Genomic DNA, 17087 nt, shown 5'->3' with positions numbered 1-17087 from the left:
TTTTTATTGTCTTCCCGCAAAATGGAGAAAAAGATGCTGCTTGCTTTGTAAGAGGTCTTCAGGATTCCTGGCATCCTGATATTTTTGAGCATCTAAGTTTTTAAAGACCCTAGTTACTTTGTTGAAATAAGACCCTTCAAAATTAATCATACTTGAGAATTCTGAGTCCATTCTCTACTTGGCTGATTATTTCTGTGTTTTGGACAGTCCTGTGCTACTTCTGTCAGCATGAGAAAGCTCCCGTGAAGAAACTTTACTAATGTATCTAAGAAATAAAGCACTGCTGTTCTCACATTTGATAGCATAAATCTCTTCAACTTCTCCAAAAACATCTGTGTCTGCTGCAGTAGATGATCCTAGCGTTGTTGTTCATCCTGTGATTGTTATTATGGGATGTTTCCAGCTGGTCCCTGTTTGGAATATAATATGAATACAGACAGCAGAGTTAGCACACTTCCCTCAGCACCAATCTTTCCAGATTCTTAGAATATAACTCCTTCATAACTTGCTTTTGACCTAAGTATTTTGTTTGATAATGTAATAAAAAGGTTGATCCTCCTGATAATACCATGAATTTCCTGGGAAAAAAAAATACCTTTTTTTCTTTTTCTGTTTTTCCTTCCATTTCAGTCTGGAAGGGGTTGTCTGACATCCATTACCTGACACAGGACAGATTTACAGGATGTTAATGCCCTTTACATTACTTTTCAGCATGTCAGAGCTTAAGCTCTGAGCCCAGTTCTCTTAAAAGGAGACCAGAAAGAAACAAAAGTAATGATGAAAATAAATATTATGGACAGCCTCTTGAGATAATCTGTTCTTCTTTTATTTTTTTCTATATTTCAGTTTTTCACCAATAAAACAGAAAGGATAAGAAATATATCTGAGAGTCATGGAGCTTAGGGGACTCCAGTGAGTAATATCTGCAAAATGAAGATGTTTCAGAGGTGCATCCTTGCCACAAAAGCACGGGGTAGCCTCTGCCTATCCCAGTGCCTGCTATTGCAATAGTTGCTGGTTGGAATCATCCTTTGAAGGTTGTTTTCTGACCTGTATGAAATGAATTTAGTGCCCCCCAGCAATTACTGTGCTGACTGCTCTCTCCTTTATATAAAGCCATATTGGCAGTGTTTTGGATCACCTCTGAAGCCTCAGAGACAATATGTGCATGATGAACTCTTTTACAGCTCCACTGCCAGTTTCCTTCCAGCCATACCACAGCAGAGTGATGAGCCAGAAGTAAACTTGCATTACTCTTCCTTACTGCCTGTTTGCTCTTGGGATGTCAAAACATTGGATATGTAGGGGTTTTATCTATTCTATTAAATTTTAATGCTGTCTGGCACCAAGACCACCCTCTATGCTGTGACTCACATTCACACTCCTAAACTCTTTTCCTTCAAAGATGGCACAGTTGCTTTCCAGTTGTTTATTGGAAATAGTCCCTGCTCTGTGCTAGATCTCAGCCTGTGTTTGGGAAATTCCTGGAGGATATTTGCTTCCTCTCTTGGAAATATTGCCAGGAATTGCTTTAGCAGTCTAGTAGCTTGAGGAACATTTTCTGGTATAATCTCATTTAGTAGTGTTGATGGAGCCAGCCTGTCCTTGTGGCACTGCAAGTGAAATCCTTTTCTGAGCACATCACTGGATAATAATGCACAAATATATCTCAAGATGGTCCATAAAATGATTATAATACTTATAATCCTGTTTGTGTAACACATGAAATTTTAAGGGCCACTATTGAAAATGTTGGCCTCAATTTTCAACTAAAACTTAAAAGTAGGGTTAGAGGAGAAAATTACTGTATTGGTTTTGGTTGGGGCAGTGTTCATTTTCTTCACAGCAGCTGGTTCAGGGGCTGTGTTTCGAATTTGTGCTGAAAACTGTGTTGATAACAGAGGGATGTTTTGTTTATTGCTGGGCAGTGTTTGCACACAGTCCAGGCTGCTTCTGCTCCTCACCCCAACTCACCAGTGAGGAGGCTGGGGCTGCACAAGGAGTTGGGAGGGGACAGAGCCAGGACAGCTGACCCCAACTGACCCCAGGGATATTCCATAGCTTGTGGCACCATGCTCAGCAATAACAGCTGGGGGAAGAAGAGGGAAGTGAGGGACATTCAGAGTGATGGTGTTCCCAGGTTGCTGTCATCCATGATGAAACCTGTCTTTCCTGCCTGACCATGGAAATCAGTGAATTAATTCAATTTTTTGTTTATGTGTGCAGCTTTTGCTTTTCTTTTAAAACTGTTTTTCTCTCGACCCACAAGTTTTCTCACTCCAAGCCTGCTGAGTCTCTTTCCCATCCAGATGGGGGTGCAGTGAGTGAGCAGCTGTTTGGGGCTGAGCTATTGCCATGGCTAATCCCCTTATTGACTGATGTTAGGGTCTGGGATTTGTGAGATGCCCTACTAGGGCTTCTTGACCATGTCAAGCTGTGAAGAAGACAGAATTACACTGGATAGAATACCATGAAATAACAAGAAATGTTCTGATAGGCATTAAAGCCCCCTTCTTTTGGAAGACATTAGCCAATTTTGCTGAGTGGGGATAGGGAAGAATCTTCTGCAATGGGGAAGTTGTGCCACAAATACTTCCCTATGTCACATTTATTTTCAACAGCAACAGACAGGAGACTGTTTTTTTCTCTACAGGACAGATGACCCTCTTGGGTGACATCTGAGGAGTGACAAAAGCATACTTCAGATAAGAACAGAGGGCCTTTTGGACTCTGATTCTATTTCCCTAAATCGCCCCAGTCCTAATGTAAAAAAAAACCAAAAAAACATGGGCTGGTGTGACTCTACTAACAGCAAACTCTTTTTTTGGCAGCAAAAATCCACCTAATCAGAGAAAAGTACCAGATCAAACAATTAAAATTTAAAAAGTGAGCCATTTTCCTGTCTTAGAGATCCAAACTTCCTAATGAAATGGCTGTGATCAGTAGTTAAGAGAAAAACAAAACAAGAAATAGCCAAATTAAATGGAAAAAAAAAAGGTTAAAAAAAATCATTTATGAAGCAGACAGATAATTTCAAACAGCTTTCATACGAGGAATAGGGCACCATTACAATGAGAAAACCTTTAATTATGTTGTAAAGGTCTGATATTCCACTGAAATGTCATTTCAAAATAAACTTCTAACAGTTAATTATCAGTGATATTTAACTTGTGGGAAAATTAAATATCACCACATACTCCTGTGATCATTTTATTGCTTTTGTAGACATTTTAATATTTTAATGGTTTCCAAGTAACAATGAAAAAGGCATGCCACCAAGTATGTTTTCTTGGCTTTCTGTAGATAATCATATAACCTTTTCTTTGTCTTCTTCATACAAAACAGACCTCTGAGTCAGCGAGGGACAGGACTGAAAGGAAAAGCTTTGGGAATAAATATGGGAATAAACATTGCTCTGATTCCCTTAGCCAGCACGATTCCTGGGAAAGAAGTTTTATTAACTGCAGGAACTGGAAACACAATGCTGAATGAACAAATATTGAAGCCCTATTAGCATTCAGCTAGAAAATCAGATGAATGTGCAGTGTTCCAGTTAGTGACCTGTGCATTATCCAAAGCTCATAAAATGCGCCTCGTGGTCAGACCCAAGGATGCAGCGACCCTGATCAGGCTCAGACTGGAAGGCTGGAACAGGAAACCTCCTGTGCTCCTGTTTAAATCAATACTCTACAAGCTAAAGGACTCAGATTGTCAGGAAAAGGTATGAATTTTAAGGCCAGACGTGACTATTATGTGAATGACTATTCAATCAGAGGTTTTGATTGAATTGGCTCTAGAAAAGGATGGGTCCAACTCGCCTCAACTGGCTGGGTGTTATTAATCCCTCTCCTGGGTGAGCCAATGCAGCGTGAATCATTAAAGGGGCTTGGCTCAAGATGGTTGGTTTGCCCCTCACTGCAACGCTTATTTGCTAGCTTTTAGCTGCTGCTTCCAGTTTCAAATATTGTGCCACCAGGAGCTCCAATAGAAACGCTATTATCTTAAAATATTCCAATCATCCCATTGAACATTATAAACAAGAGTAGGAAAAGGATAGAAGAGCAACTGTGAGATCCACGTAAGTCTTACTGTTGTGTTGAGCATTAGCTGAGATGCTTATCCAAATTCTGATCTCTAGGGGCTTTACTTAAAGTTAATATCAATAGCAAAATATGGCAAAAAAGACTGGAAATGGAATTTCTGACAAAGTCAAAAATCTCTTGCATGGAATCACAAAATGAATAATTTTGCTTGTTCCTATCAACCTATCTTCAGAGGTACTGCGAGACTGAATCTTTCCATGATAGTGGGAAATCCATCTAATATTTCTTCAGTGTGTGAAGAAAGCAAATAATGCCCCTAAGCTAGAACCTGTGGGACTGTTGTTGACTCTTCTAATGTGAATAGACTTCTGCATTTTTCATCAGGTTTTATGGTCTCCTAAGGTCGTATTGCTAAATGCTCAAATGTCCCCCAGGTTCTGTCCCTAGTTCCTGTTTTGTAATATGACAAACACCCCTCAGCAGCACTCTTACAATATAAGTAATAAAAAAATCAGTGATGCTGTTAGACACAAGGTTTACTTCTCAGCAAGAAGAGTATCCAGTCCCTTGGAAATTATAGTATGAATAGAATAACAGAGTTATAGAATGGCTTGGCTTGTAAAGGACCTAAAAGATCATCCAGCTCCAACCTCCTACCATGGTGGATTGGTGCATCTTCACCCATAAAATGAAGTATTTCAGAACATAAGAAAAGCTGCTTTAGGAAGTGTTGTATTTGCCTTGGAGCTTCCTGGTAGTAAACTTTTTATGTTCACATGTTCTAAGGCCTGTTTAAAATCTGCTCCCATCAAAGCAGTTGGAGGTCTGTCAGGTAATTCCACTTATACCCAGGTGGCATCACAGACAGCGTCACTGGCATTTGAGAATCTGGCAATTAAAATGAAGAGCCAACTCTGAAGAGAAAGGCAAAAGAAATTCTAGAGCACTTTTCTTTGGTAAAGAGCTCAGATAGTGTCTAGAGGTCTGTTAGAATAACTATAGCATTTTCTCATTCTTTTTCTGAAATGCAGGTCTGCTTCCAGTGAGAGATTAAGACTCTGACAGCCTTAGGAATTTGCTGGTTTGGACAGTTTCCAGCCCCAACACCATCTCCCCTCCCTCCCCAGAGGCAGCCATGACATCTCTTTTCCTCCAAAAATCTTTTTTGTCCTTAGTTCTAAATGCCAGGTCTTAGCACTAAGCCATATATTGAGGGGGGTGTGAACTGGAGTCAATTGATCTGTGTGGATTTATCTCTGCTAAAGATTTTTTTTTACTGTTATTTGTCAAACAGATTCTCAGCACTTTGTGGGGCAGAGGAGAAGCACAAACAATCTAAAGTGGAGGTGAAGATGGGATTACTACCTAAACCATCTCATCTTTGACACTGGACTATGCTATTTCTTCATCAGAAAATTTCACTTTACATCCACCTTTGCAAAGATGTGTTTAACTATGCAAAATAATGGCTTTAGAGAATTATATATTAATTTTTGCAACCTTCTTTATTTACTTCTTTTACCTCTGCAAAAGGTTATAGTCTTCTATCCCTCCAAATTATTACAAATTCACAAAGTTTTTAATTCTTCAGGTCCCCAGGAAAATTCTGTTGCAAATATAATGAGTAGCAGAATTAGATATGGAAGGCAAGGGAGAACCAGGCACTTACTAATGAATGGAGATGGTTCAGAGTGTTTTGAACCACCTTGTTCCATCAAGGTCAACCAGTTCAAATTTCCAGAGAATGTGGATTTCCAAAGAAAATCAACAATTTCTTTCAACCCATTTTGAAACACTTTCAACCCAAGCCTTAAAACCCACAGAGTTATGTTTCCTGTTAACTTTGTGTTTTGAAAGGCATTAAACAAAACTTGAACTAAGATAAACAATTGTCTGATTTCTAAAGTAAACAACAAATTGTTGCATGGGGAACACTTTTTTGTGCATTTGTAGTATTTTTTTGAAGTGGAAATAATATTATTTGTGAGCTTATAAACATATAAAAATGTTTATACAAACATTAAGAAAATTCAAAAATATTGAATATGATATGTTGGCTAAACTGATTCTAGAGATAGTTAAAAACAACAATAAAAATAAACTCAGTTGAACTTAAAGTCATTTTTCCTGACCTTCTTGGAGTTTGAGAGAGTGGCAGTGAATGAGGCAAAGCTTAATATCTGCTAATAGATGAGAAGTTTTTCTGGGAGTGATTCTCAACTGGCTGAAGATTCTGAAAGTCCCATTGTTTCACTGAGAATACTTTATTTCAGGGCAACAGGAAGCTTTATGTGCAGAATTACTGGCTTTTTCACAACTGTTGCCATCTCTAGAGTGAAGTTTGCAGGAAACAGTGGAAAGAAAACATACACAGTGGCTCAGGACAGAAACTATTGGGTGAGAAACTTTGGCATGAATTGAGCAGAAGAGAGAACACAATCAAAATGACCCATCCTAAAATCTCATGTCTAAATCAAGGTTTTATTACGGTTCCTTTATGTTCACAGCATTAATGATCTTCAACCTTATACTTTTTTTCCCCCTTCTTTAATGTGATATTAAGAAGCACATAGAAGTTATTCAGAGTTAAATAGTGATCAGATTTTTTTTTTCCCCACATTTGTAGAAAACAGAATATTCAGAAGTTTGGTACAATAAATGTAGTCCCTCTTTTCCCCAGTTTCTCCATTCATGCCTTAATTTACCCAGTCATTTGGGAAACCTCTGTAAAGGATGTAATCAGAACAGTTAAAGAGTAATGATTTAGAAAATTAAAATGGAGAAGATAAATGGATGCTATCACTGGAAATTCCTGAGTACTAGTGCTAGAATTTATATATTACTAAAGACAGTGAAGACACATATTTGAGAAGAGAAGGTTTCAGAAAGAGCTTCTAGAAGACTTCCAGTACCTAAAGGGGCCACAAGAGAGATGGAGAGGGAATTTGGACCAGGGAATGTAGTGATAGGACAAGAGGAAGAGATTTTAACCTGAAGGAGGGTAGATTTAGGTTGGATCTTGGGAACAAATTCATTACTGTGAGAGTGGTGAGTCCCTGGTACAGGTTGCTCAAAGAGGCTGTGACTGCCCCATCCCTGCAAGTGTTCAAGGCCAAATTGAACGGGGCTTGGAGCAGCCTGGTTTAATAGAAGGTTTTCCTCCCCATGGCAGGGGTCAGAACTAAGGTTCTTTCCCACCCAAACCTGTCTAGAATTTTATAATTCTATATACACAGGCAAGGCTGTGCATACACACACACACACACACACACACACACACACACACACACACACACACACACACACACACACAAAACTGAGGTCAATGGGCTTCCATCCAATTATGCCACTTGTGGATAATTATATCAGAATGGAATGATGTTGTCTTACATCACCTTCATTAATTCTGTCAGCAGCAGAGAGTATGATTTTAACTTGAGAAGCAGCTCCCATTGATACTGAAAAAATACTGAAGAAACCACAGTGGATTGATTGGATGTGCTTTTTTTTTCCTAATCCTGTCAAATGAAAGGCTGAAGTAAAAGCAGCAGCTGGTTGCTCAAGAAATTTGGGCAGCACTTTGGCCAGGCATGAATTGTATTGAAAGAAACCCCTGTGGTTAACAGCAGAAAGAGGGAATGCAAACAATATTGGGAAAGGAGTAGGAGGTGCTCAGAAGTAGAAACACTGTGAGGTATAACTGCAAGGCTCAAAGGACATGAAAGAACTGGTTTGACTTTCTGTCCTCCATCTGCCAGGATGAACTCCTATGTACAATATAGGCTGCCATTTCCAGCACAGGTTTAGTGGTTCTAACCTTCTGGCAAACATAAAAATTCCATTAAAGTGTGAGCCAAACTTCTGTCAACAGCCCAAGGAGAAGGATATAGCTCTGGCTTCTCTAATTTCACATACAACCCAGATGGAAGTAGAAGCATTTCTATGCTGAAGTGCCAAATAACTCTCACAAGGCTTATATTATCTTTTCTTCGTCTTCCCTCAGACAAACTTCCCTGCTTCTGGGGACTCCACAGCTGTGTGAATTCCAGCAAAAGGCTCTGCCTGGCAAGCCAAGTCCTGGGGATTTGCTTTCCAGCTTCTGTAAGGAGGCTTCCCTGCCGTCCCAGTCCCATCAAGGACTATTCAACCAGGAAGAGCAGCTGCAGAATCTTCACGGGTTCTTTAAAGCAATATTTAAAGGCGAGGTGCCCTGTATTCTTGAAGCAAGATGCATTGCAAACAAGAGTACACCAAAATAATAAGACAATAACTGCCTAGGAGAAAAGTGAGGAAAATAATATGGGGAGGTTGCAGAAGGGGAATTGGAATTTAGCAGAGCTGATAGCTTTTAAACATGAATCTATGTTTTAATTCCTTGCTTTAACCTTGCCTTTGGCATCCTTTCTTCTGAAGAACATAGAGTTTGAGTTTCAAGTTCCTGTAAATCAGAGGATTAAGACACAAAAATGGATTATAGAATGATTGTGACACCAAAATCATTAACATCAAATACAGTCATACCTATGAATAGTGTTTCATTAAATATATTTTGAGTAATATTGGCTAATGTTATCCCTTACTCCCTCATAAAGCCAAATGTTGATTTGAGAAAAGAAGTGACCTCCAAGTAAGGACTATATCAACTAAATCCATCTTACTTTAGTGCTGGATGTGGTTTTTTTTCCCCTTCTGAATTAGAATAAAAGTATTCTTCATAATTTGACAGCATGATGACTGAGCTAGTATTATTCAAGGAGTAGAGAAATAGGAAGGAGGTAATACAGATTTTTAGTTTGACCAGGCAGGTGTAAAAAGAAGTCTTGTTTGTAACTCAGTCAATAATAGGAAGACATTTCTGATATATCAATCTATTCTATGTATTAGGCTCTATAGGCATTTTGCTTCCTGCATTCAAAATCAAATTCTGCAAATTTTGGCCTCTCTCAAATTGCTCACTTCTGAGTAAAAATTCCTTTGGCCTCAAATATTGTGAATTTGGATGTGTGAGAGAATAAGTGATCAACAATCTTTGTGAACTCTGTGTTATTGTACAGAAAGTGCTTTTTCCTCCATGACTTCAAGACTAAAAGAACCACCTTTGTGTTCTGGGGCACCTCTAGAGCTTTTCCTAAAGAAGACTTAACTACAGGAAACTCTTCACACCTCAGCCCAAATGGGCCTGGGGTCTTTAGACATCTCTCCTTGTTCCCATGTCTGAGAGATGATAACTCGGGTTCTTCCTTGCAGAAAGGAGTGCAGTTCTTCCTAAAAAAACACTGATATAATTTGTTGCATTGGAATTCAGAGTCAGCCCTCAGCTCAGCCTATACACAGGTATTTGGAAAAAAGATGCCCAGGATTACAGCGGAGGCCACGGAGAGTGTTGGAATTCAAAGAAGAGCTAAGATCATTTTTCAGTGTTACACTGTATTTCCAACAGTGGCAACCTTAAACATAAAATCAATAGTCTGTCCTACCATAAATTTCATCCATTCTCCTTAACAGGTTGCATAGAGTGTCTATATCTGTATCATTGTACAACTCAAACCAGGAATAAAAGAACATTTTTTTTTTTCTCAGAGAGGTAGTAACAAAAAATTCACAAAAACTGTAGAGACGTTAAAACAGGCAACCATGTGGAAGATATCTGTGCTTGTGTGGGTAAAAGGGCAACTTGTTTTGATAATTTTTGATTGCGCTGAGTTGCAGTGATGCTCTCTTAGGCATATGAGTGATATAATTTTATGTCATTCAAGTTATGTTGAGATACCTTGAAAAGTAGCTAATTTGAAATATGACACATAAATCTAAATAACACTTCCTTGATGACACATATAGTTTTTACAGTTAAATTATTTAGTTAACAGAGAAAAAAAAAAAAAGAAAGGCAGGGAATTTTCTGCTTCATTCCACCCTGGCTGCAGTAATTAAGACTCTGTTATTAGTACCTGTCTCTAGAAGTTGTAGCATCGTTTTCAAAGCCACTAGATGTGCATAGCAGGGATGTTAAACCAGAATCAATGGGCCTGGAAAATTGTTATGCATCTTTTTGACAAAAGCAAACTTTTTTTTTAAAAGGATTTAGTGTTAAATTAATAATTTAGAATTTAGTGTGGCAACCATAGGGATTTCTATGGACAGCTATTTTTCTCACAAATAGATTTTTAATATTTCAATCTTAATTTATATTTGGACATTTCCTATTTGATTCCTACATCTGGTGACTGCTCTGAGAGGAGTCACTTTGGCACAACGCATCATTTCTGAAGAGCCTTCCTGAGAAATCTCATTTTTTCCATTCTGTTCAAGCTGGCTGGCTACTATGACTTATTGCTGGCAGAGGACAGGGTTCATGAGTAGCTGCTGGGGTGACCTGAAGGAATAAACCTCAAACCTCCAAAAGAAATAAAGTCTTTTACTGCCTGACTGATGGATGATAATAATCACACACACTCATGCAGCACTACTATTTCAGCTGTTATTATTTCAGCATCTAAGATGGGGATGAAATTTCAGGCAGGAATTAAAAAAATAGGTTTTTTTAATAGATAAAATGTAGGAATAAGTATCACCCAAAAGATAAAAAACATCCTAGAACAGGAGTAACCAACATGCACCATGCTCCAGATCCCAACAACCATTAAATAATTGGATTCAATTAGATAAATTTCAAAGAAAAGCCATGGAATGATCAGAAGACCAAAGTCCCACGGAGAAGATTTAAAAGGGTCTAAGAGAAGAGCAGGAGCTGGGTACTTCATAAAAGTAAAAAGATGGGGAGATGCTACAAAGTTAAAGTGAAGAATGTGTTTTCCTTGGCCACAGCAGTCAGGACATGAGCAATGGATGCTTAATTGCTAAAACAAAGACTAAAATAAAGAAAATTTAATGTTAACAAAAAAGTTTTTGTGGTAAGGTTAGTGAAGCACAAATTATGTTTTCTCAATTGCTTGAGTTTACACCTGCCTCTGCAAAAGGTTTTAAAAATAGGCCAGAAAAGGAACAGTGAGACATGATAGAAGAATGGTTCATTTAATCTCAAGAAAATGAATTTTCTAGAAAACCTTTTGCAACCCTTTAAATGCTGAAGAATCTGTGGCTGAGAAAGAAAAATCAAATTAAGAAAACTGGATTTCTTTCAGCACTTAGTGCCATTTCCGGTAGCTGACATTTGCCACCCTCAGCACAACCTCTGTACAAAAAACAAGTAAAAATTCAAAGAACATGTTCAGTCTTTCACCCACTATGCCTTTTTTATAGGATAGCAGCGAGGTACCTCAGCAGCCAAAAAAATGATGATCTGTTTGAGAGGAAAGCAGTCACTGAGTGAGAGGGAGAAGGAACTCACGGAGAGCTCACAGTTCACCGAGCTGTTAGACACGCTACCTGTGACTGCAGGTTCACAGAGCAGATAATCAGTCAGCACAGGCTGTAATCTGGAACAAACCCTTTGTTTCACATTAGTCCTAATGCAAGCTCACATTACAGATAAGTGCTGCCCTCCCAAAGACCATTCCTAATCACAATTTTCTGCCACAGCTTGTTTTGTGCATCAAAGTGATCGTTGTTTTACTTTCTGTTCACCAAAGCTTGGTGCAAGGAATGTCACAGACTATTTTGCAGCATGCAAGTGAGAAACTCAGACATGTCCCACATTCTTGATTCTGTGTGCTGGCATCTGTGACTTGCTTTGTGTCAGGACAGAGAAGCAGCGAGTTCATTGCAATCTGATTTCTGAGTGATGAGATTTGATGTTCCTAAACATGCCAAATATCTCCTGGTTCTCTCTCCCATGCTGGTCACAAACTTCCAGTGTAATTTTCCATTTTCCTCAATCTTCCATCAATTCTCAAATCAAAATGGTGCTTGGTTTATGTTTTAAAGCAAAAAAAAAAACAAAAAAACAAACAAAAAACAAAAAAACAAAACCAAAAAACAAAACAAAACAAAAACCCCAAACAAACAAACAAAAAAATAACCAAAAAAACCCATCAGGTTTTGTAATCTCTGCCTAACTAAGGGAACAAAACTGTAAAACTGTTATTTGCTATTCTTGTTCATACTTATCTAACTTCTTTCAGATCTTACTAGATGGCTCCTCAACCACTTCCCACAGCCCCAAGCTCCTTCCTGGAGAGTTAATCATGCACAGTACAAATCTTTCATACTTTATTGCTTTTAATTTCATTTGTGGTGGAATGAGCTGTGCCTCCCAAAGCAGCACATAAATTCTGAAGGTTTATTTGAAAAAAAAATGAACAGAAACTTTTTTTTTAATAATTTTCACTGTCATAACTACAAAGAGAACTTGTAATTGAAGCCTGTTATGATATCACCTTCTGAAGGCAGACAGACTCCATTTACAGCAAGGAAAAGGTTGCATTTGACATTTTCTCTTTTCAGGGTGGCTCTGTACCAAAGCTGGTACAATTATCTGAGTTCAAAACTAATAGCAGCAAAACCTGACATACAGTACATTCATTTTTGGAGGTGAGAGCATGACTGGCAGGAAAATAGCTGATGCTGCTGACCTCTGGGTTTTCATCATTAACCTTGAGAACATATGAGCCGTTAAAAAGGAATAAAAGATTGCTGTCATCATTCAGGAGTTTGCATGTCTATGTGCTCTAAAAAAAGTCCTGCTCTTGACACTAAAATCCTCTTTCTCATCCTACACCCACAACAGATTCTCTTACTGAGATGTAGGACTGGTCCTCCACCCACTGACCAACTGACTTCTCACTTTTTTGACATTCCTGAGACCAAGTTAATTTGGCTGATGGAGTTTTTACATACAGAGGGTTCAATCCAAAGTCCAAGAAATCAATGAAAGTCCTATTTATTTTTTTGAACCAGGTTAGCAAAGAACAAATTCTCCTACTTCAAGTTATTCTGCATTAAAAGGAAAAAAAAAACAAAAAAGAAACAAACAAAAAAACCCCAAAAAACCCAAAAAAACCCCACGAACCAACTAAAAACCCAACAACAAGCAAAAAAAAAATTTGGCTTTGACATAAAGCAGAGGGCAATTTCAAAAATGCTCACCTGATGGGATTGCAGCAGCTTTCTCCTAACAAAATGACATTCACACTGTGCCAGTAGCAGTCAGACATGTGGAAGACATGTGACAGCCTGGTTTGACACTCTCCAGCAGGGTGGGAAATACTGAATTGGACCAGCTCAAGGCTCAGGACAGAGCTAGAACACAAGCAAAAAAAAAAAAAAAAAAAAAAAAAAAAAAAAAAAAAAAAAAGGTGAAATTAAAGCAGGTATCTAAAAATCAAAAAGCTGGGATATAGATTTTTCTGATCCTCCTGTCACCAGAGCATGGTAAGGGTGAAAACAGCAACATTTCCTGGTACAGGTTCAACCCACTCACCAGAAAACCAATTTTTATGCTGTGTTTGCTGAATGTCCTCCTCCAGTACCATCAGTCAGAGCAGCTAACCTGATTTTCCTACACTCTTGCAAGGAAAGAGGAGTTCAGGAAGATTTGCTGCTACCTCAGCAACTCTGTTGCTTATCCCTAGAGCTGTCCATGGTACCTGCTACATAAATTGCAGCAGTTTGGGGGATGTACAATACCAACTGTTTTTGATTTCTTCAAGGAAACTGCTTTAGTGCTGTCGAACATACAGAGGTCACAGAGATGTCTCTAAAAATGCACATAAACTCTGGGGAATGCCACCTGAAACAAGATAGGATTTTGAATTAAGCTATTGAGATAAAAAACCCCACAGTTTTCTAAAAAATAAACCAACCAAACTTATCTTTGTATAGTAAGAAGATGTCTTAGTTTTCAAAATGGATTAAGGAAAGCTTTTTCATTTCTTTTGAATGAAATTTCTGAAGGAAAGATGCGGCTCATGTGTCAAAATGAATGACTTTTACAGATCTTCATGATTTTTCTTTTAACATTCAAATGTGTATGTCTCAAAAAAATCATGGTACAAATTTGTATTCCTAAATACAGCTCTGATCTTTCTCTGCCTACACCACCTGCCATTTCAGATTTCTGGAATGGAGCAAGAAAGAAAACACATAGAGAAGCTTCAGGTTAATCTCTCTACTATTATATTTTTTATGTTACTGACTTTTTTCTTGCCTTTCTATCCAACCTAATAAAATGTGTTCTGTTTATTCTCTTTCACAGAAACATTTTTCCCCACCACCTATGCTCCTTATCTTTTATGTTGTCCTTTTTGGTATTTTCTTTTTATTTCTTTCCCTTAATTTTTAGAATAAAGTGATCAAGCTCAACTGCAGTACTTGTGATGTGTGAATGCAATGTTATTCCTATAATAGCCCTAATATTTGTTAAGGATTCTTCATGTAATTCTAATTTAGCCTTCAGTCTCACTTTTCTATAATCACTGCTAAATTTTGAGCCTTTGTCCTTCACTAAGTGTCCTTGCAGCCTTTCCTGTCTCACACTCAGTTTTCTCATGTTCCAGCAACATGTGTTTATGTCAGGGCCCCCTGATTCAATAAAAAATAAAAATATTTAGGAAAACATGTCAGGTTTGACAAGAACTAACCCAAATTGCATTAAAAAGTGCCTTCCATCTCAGCTCCAGAATGACCAAAAGTTTTACTGCTGAGAAGTCTGCTTAGGCCCTGGTAAACTGAGGTAAAGTCCTAATTCTGACTAAAATCAAATTTTATGATATTTTTAGCACTGACATAAATCTGTTATTATCTCCTCAGTCACCAAATTGCACTTGGCCTCTCTGTTTTGATTAAAAAAGCATCCAAAATTGTTAACTGAGTCCAATGCAGGTGGCAAAAGCAGTAGACTGATTTTCATGGTGCAAGGAAACTATCTTATACCTAACTTTAATAAAACTTTGCCACAGGTTCTGTGGGATTTCATGTCCATGAAATCCTTCTGAACAAATGGAAGCATTAATTGCAACAAAGATATATTTTGATATCTTTTTATTGCTCTATATGGGCAGGCTGAGCAGATGCCACCAGTCTTATCTGGTTTCATGTTAATCTCACCTCCAGTGACATGTATTTTCACATGTATTCACAGGTGATTGAAACATTCTCTCTTTACAAGGAAAACAAACAAACCAATGCAAGAAATACTTTTTCATTTCTTTCAGAGGTGCTGGAGCCCTCCAGAATATTTTCTTTTTAAAATCCACATACATCTTAACACCTTCTAAGAGCATTGTACTTGACTAGCAGGGCTACTTCTTGAAAAAAAAATATAAAGTGTTTGTGAATAATTTTTAGCCTGATAAGCCTATATGACAGCCCGGCACACTTGACCTGCCATGAATCACAAAATTCAGGAGCCAGATTCTTCCTTTAACAGAAAAGATGGCTCTGTTGACCATATAATAATATTTATTCAAAGTCTTGCATTACCTTTTATCTCAGCAATGAGATGTGTGCAGGTGATTATAGAATAAGAAATGTCAATGGAAGTCTATAATGCTCTTTGTTTGGCTTTTGTTTGTTTTGTTTTGCTTGTTTGTTTGTTTTTTGTTTGAACTGATTTTGGGGAGGAAATTATAGTGAACAAAGATTTAGATTGAAAGGTCTCTCTTAGAGATGGCCAGGATTTATACCTTTAGAAAAAACAGTTTCTTGCTTCCACTTCTGCCACGGGATGCCCCTTGGCACAGGAATACTCTCACTTTGTGGACTACACTTGTGTTCATCTTTGCTCATGATGGACAGGAGATAGAAGGCTGAGATTAAAGACCATCCTTATTTTCTGGCTTTCCATGAATTTTCCTCTGGATCATATAAAACATTGAGTAGTGTCCTGCAGTATTTCCAGATTGTTGTTGATCATACAGAGTAGCAGTGCCCTAGAAGGCATGGCTAAGCTCTTCTTCATCCAGTTATCCCATTGCTTTTTTTAACTCCTGTATTACACAATCAAATATAATTAAAATTAATGAACCCACAAAAATATGAAGCCACAGAGAGTTGGATTTCTGCTTTGCTTTATCAAATGAGTCTCTTTATCCACTGGAAGCTAAGATGAAGATTTGTGGGACAGGTTATTGTGTGTCCATTGTGGATCAGTGTGGCTTCATTGACTTACCTGTGCTGAGAGCTGACTGCAGAAAATCTAAAATAAAATTCTTTGCATCACTGCTGTATTCACATAGTTCTCTCTGCCTAAAGTCAGTAAAGACAATATTGGCATGTGAAGTTCAGCACATTAGCAAACAATAATGAAATATTGTCATTCACTTGGCTAAGCACAGGATGGAGAAAAGTCAAGGGCTTTATGAAGTTCTTGGAGTTCAGATGCTCAGATGGAATAAATCAATATTGCTGTAATCAGCTCTGTTGAGTTTCATAATTCTCAAACCAGGTTCACTGCTAGTCTTTCTTTCCCCACCTACATCAAAACAAATTGCTCTTTACTCTGATTTAATCCTGACTGATTTATTGATAATGATAAAATTTTAAATCCTGATAAAGAAAGCAAGTTTAAAGATGGCATTTAAGTCCTTCATATTTTTGAGTAAAGAAGGGTGGTGATTGTATGGCTCCTGATTTCATCTCTGTTTCATCCTCATTCCCCTTAGATGGATAAGTTATTCTGCTTTATGTATACATAAATGTCCTTTAAGGCTCTCTTTATTTCATTCTCTAGCCATATAGAAAATAATGAGGTCCCCAATGAAAGCCTTAAGGGTCTCCTAAACAATCAGGGAGGAACAAATGGCTGATACGAGCCCTTGTGAAAACAGCAATTTGTTCATTAATCATGGAAGTAAAGCCTCATCACTGGAGATTTAAGTCAGCCTTATTCCATGGATAACAACAAAAACACCTTCAACATGAGTGAAACATTCATCATGCTAAGCCTGTAAATTCCATGTAATGGCAATGATTAACCCTTTCCCCTTCTATTTTATGAAGATCTTTCTTGGTACAGTAATTGTGACTGATCTAATACCTTCTTTCCACCCCATAAAAAAAGAGATGAATTAATGTAATGACCCTGGAAGAGGTATTTAATCTTTTTCTACTAACTTGGGGTTTTGAGCACTAAAGTTTCCTCCCATT

The sequence above is a fragment of the Motacilla alba genome, chromosome 1A (assembly GCF_015832195.1).
Source record: "Motacilla alba alba isolate MOTALB_02 chromosome 1A, Motacilla_alba_V1.0_pri, whole genome shotgun sequence".
NCBI classification, from domain to species: Eukaryota; Metazoa; Chordata; class Aves; order Passeriformes; family Motacillidae; genus Motacilla; species Motacilla alba.
Note: the sequence above shows the minus strand (reverse complement) of the source record.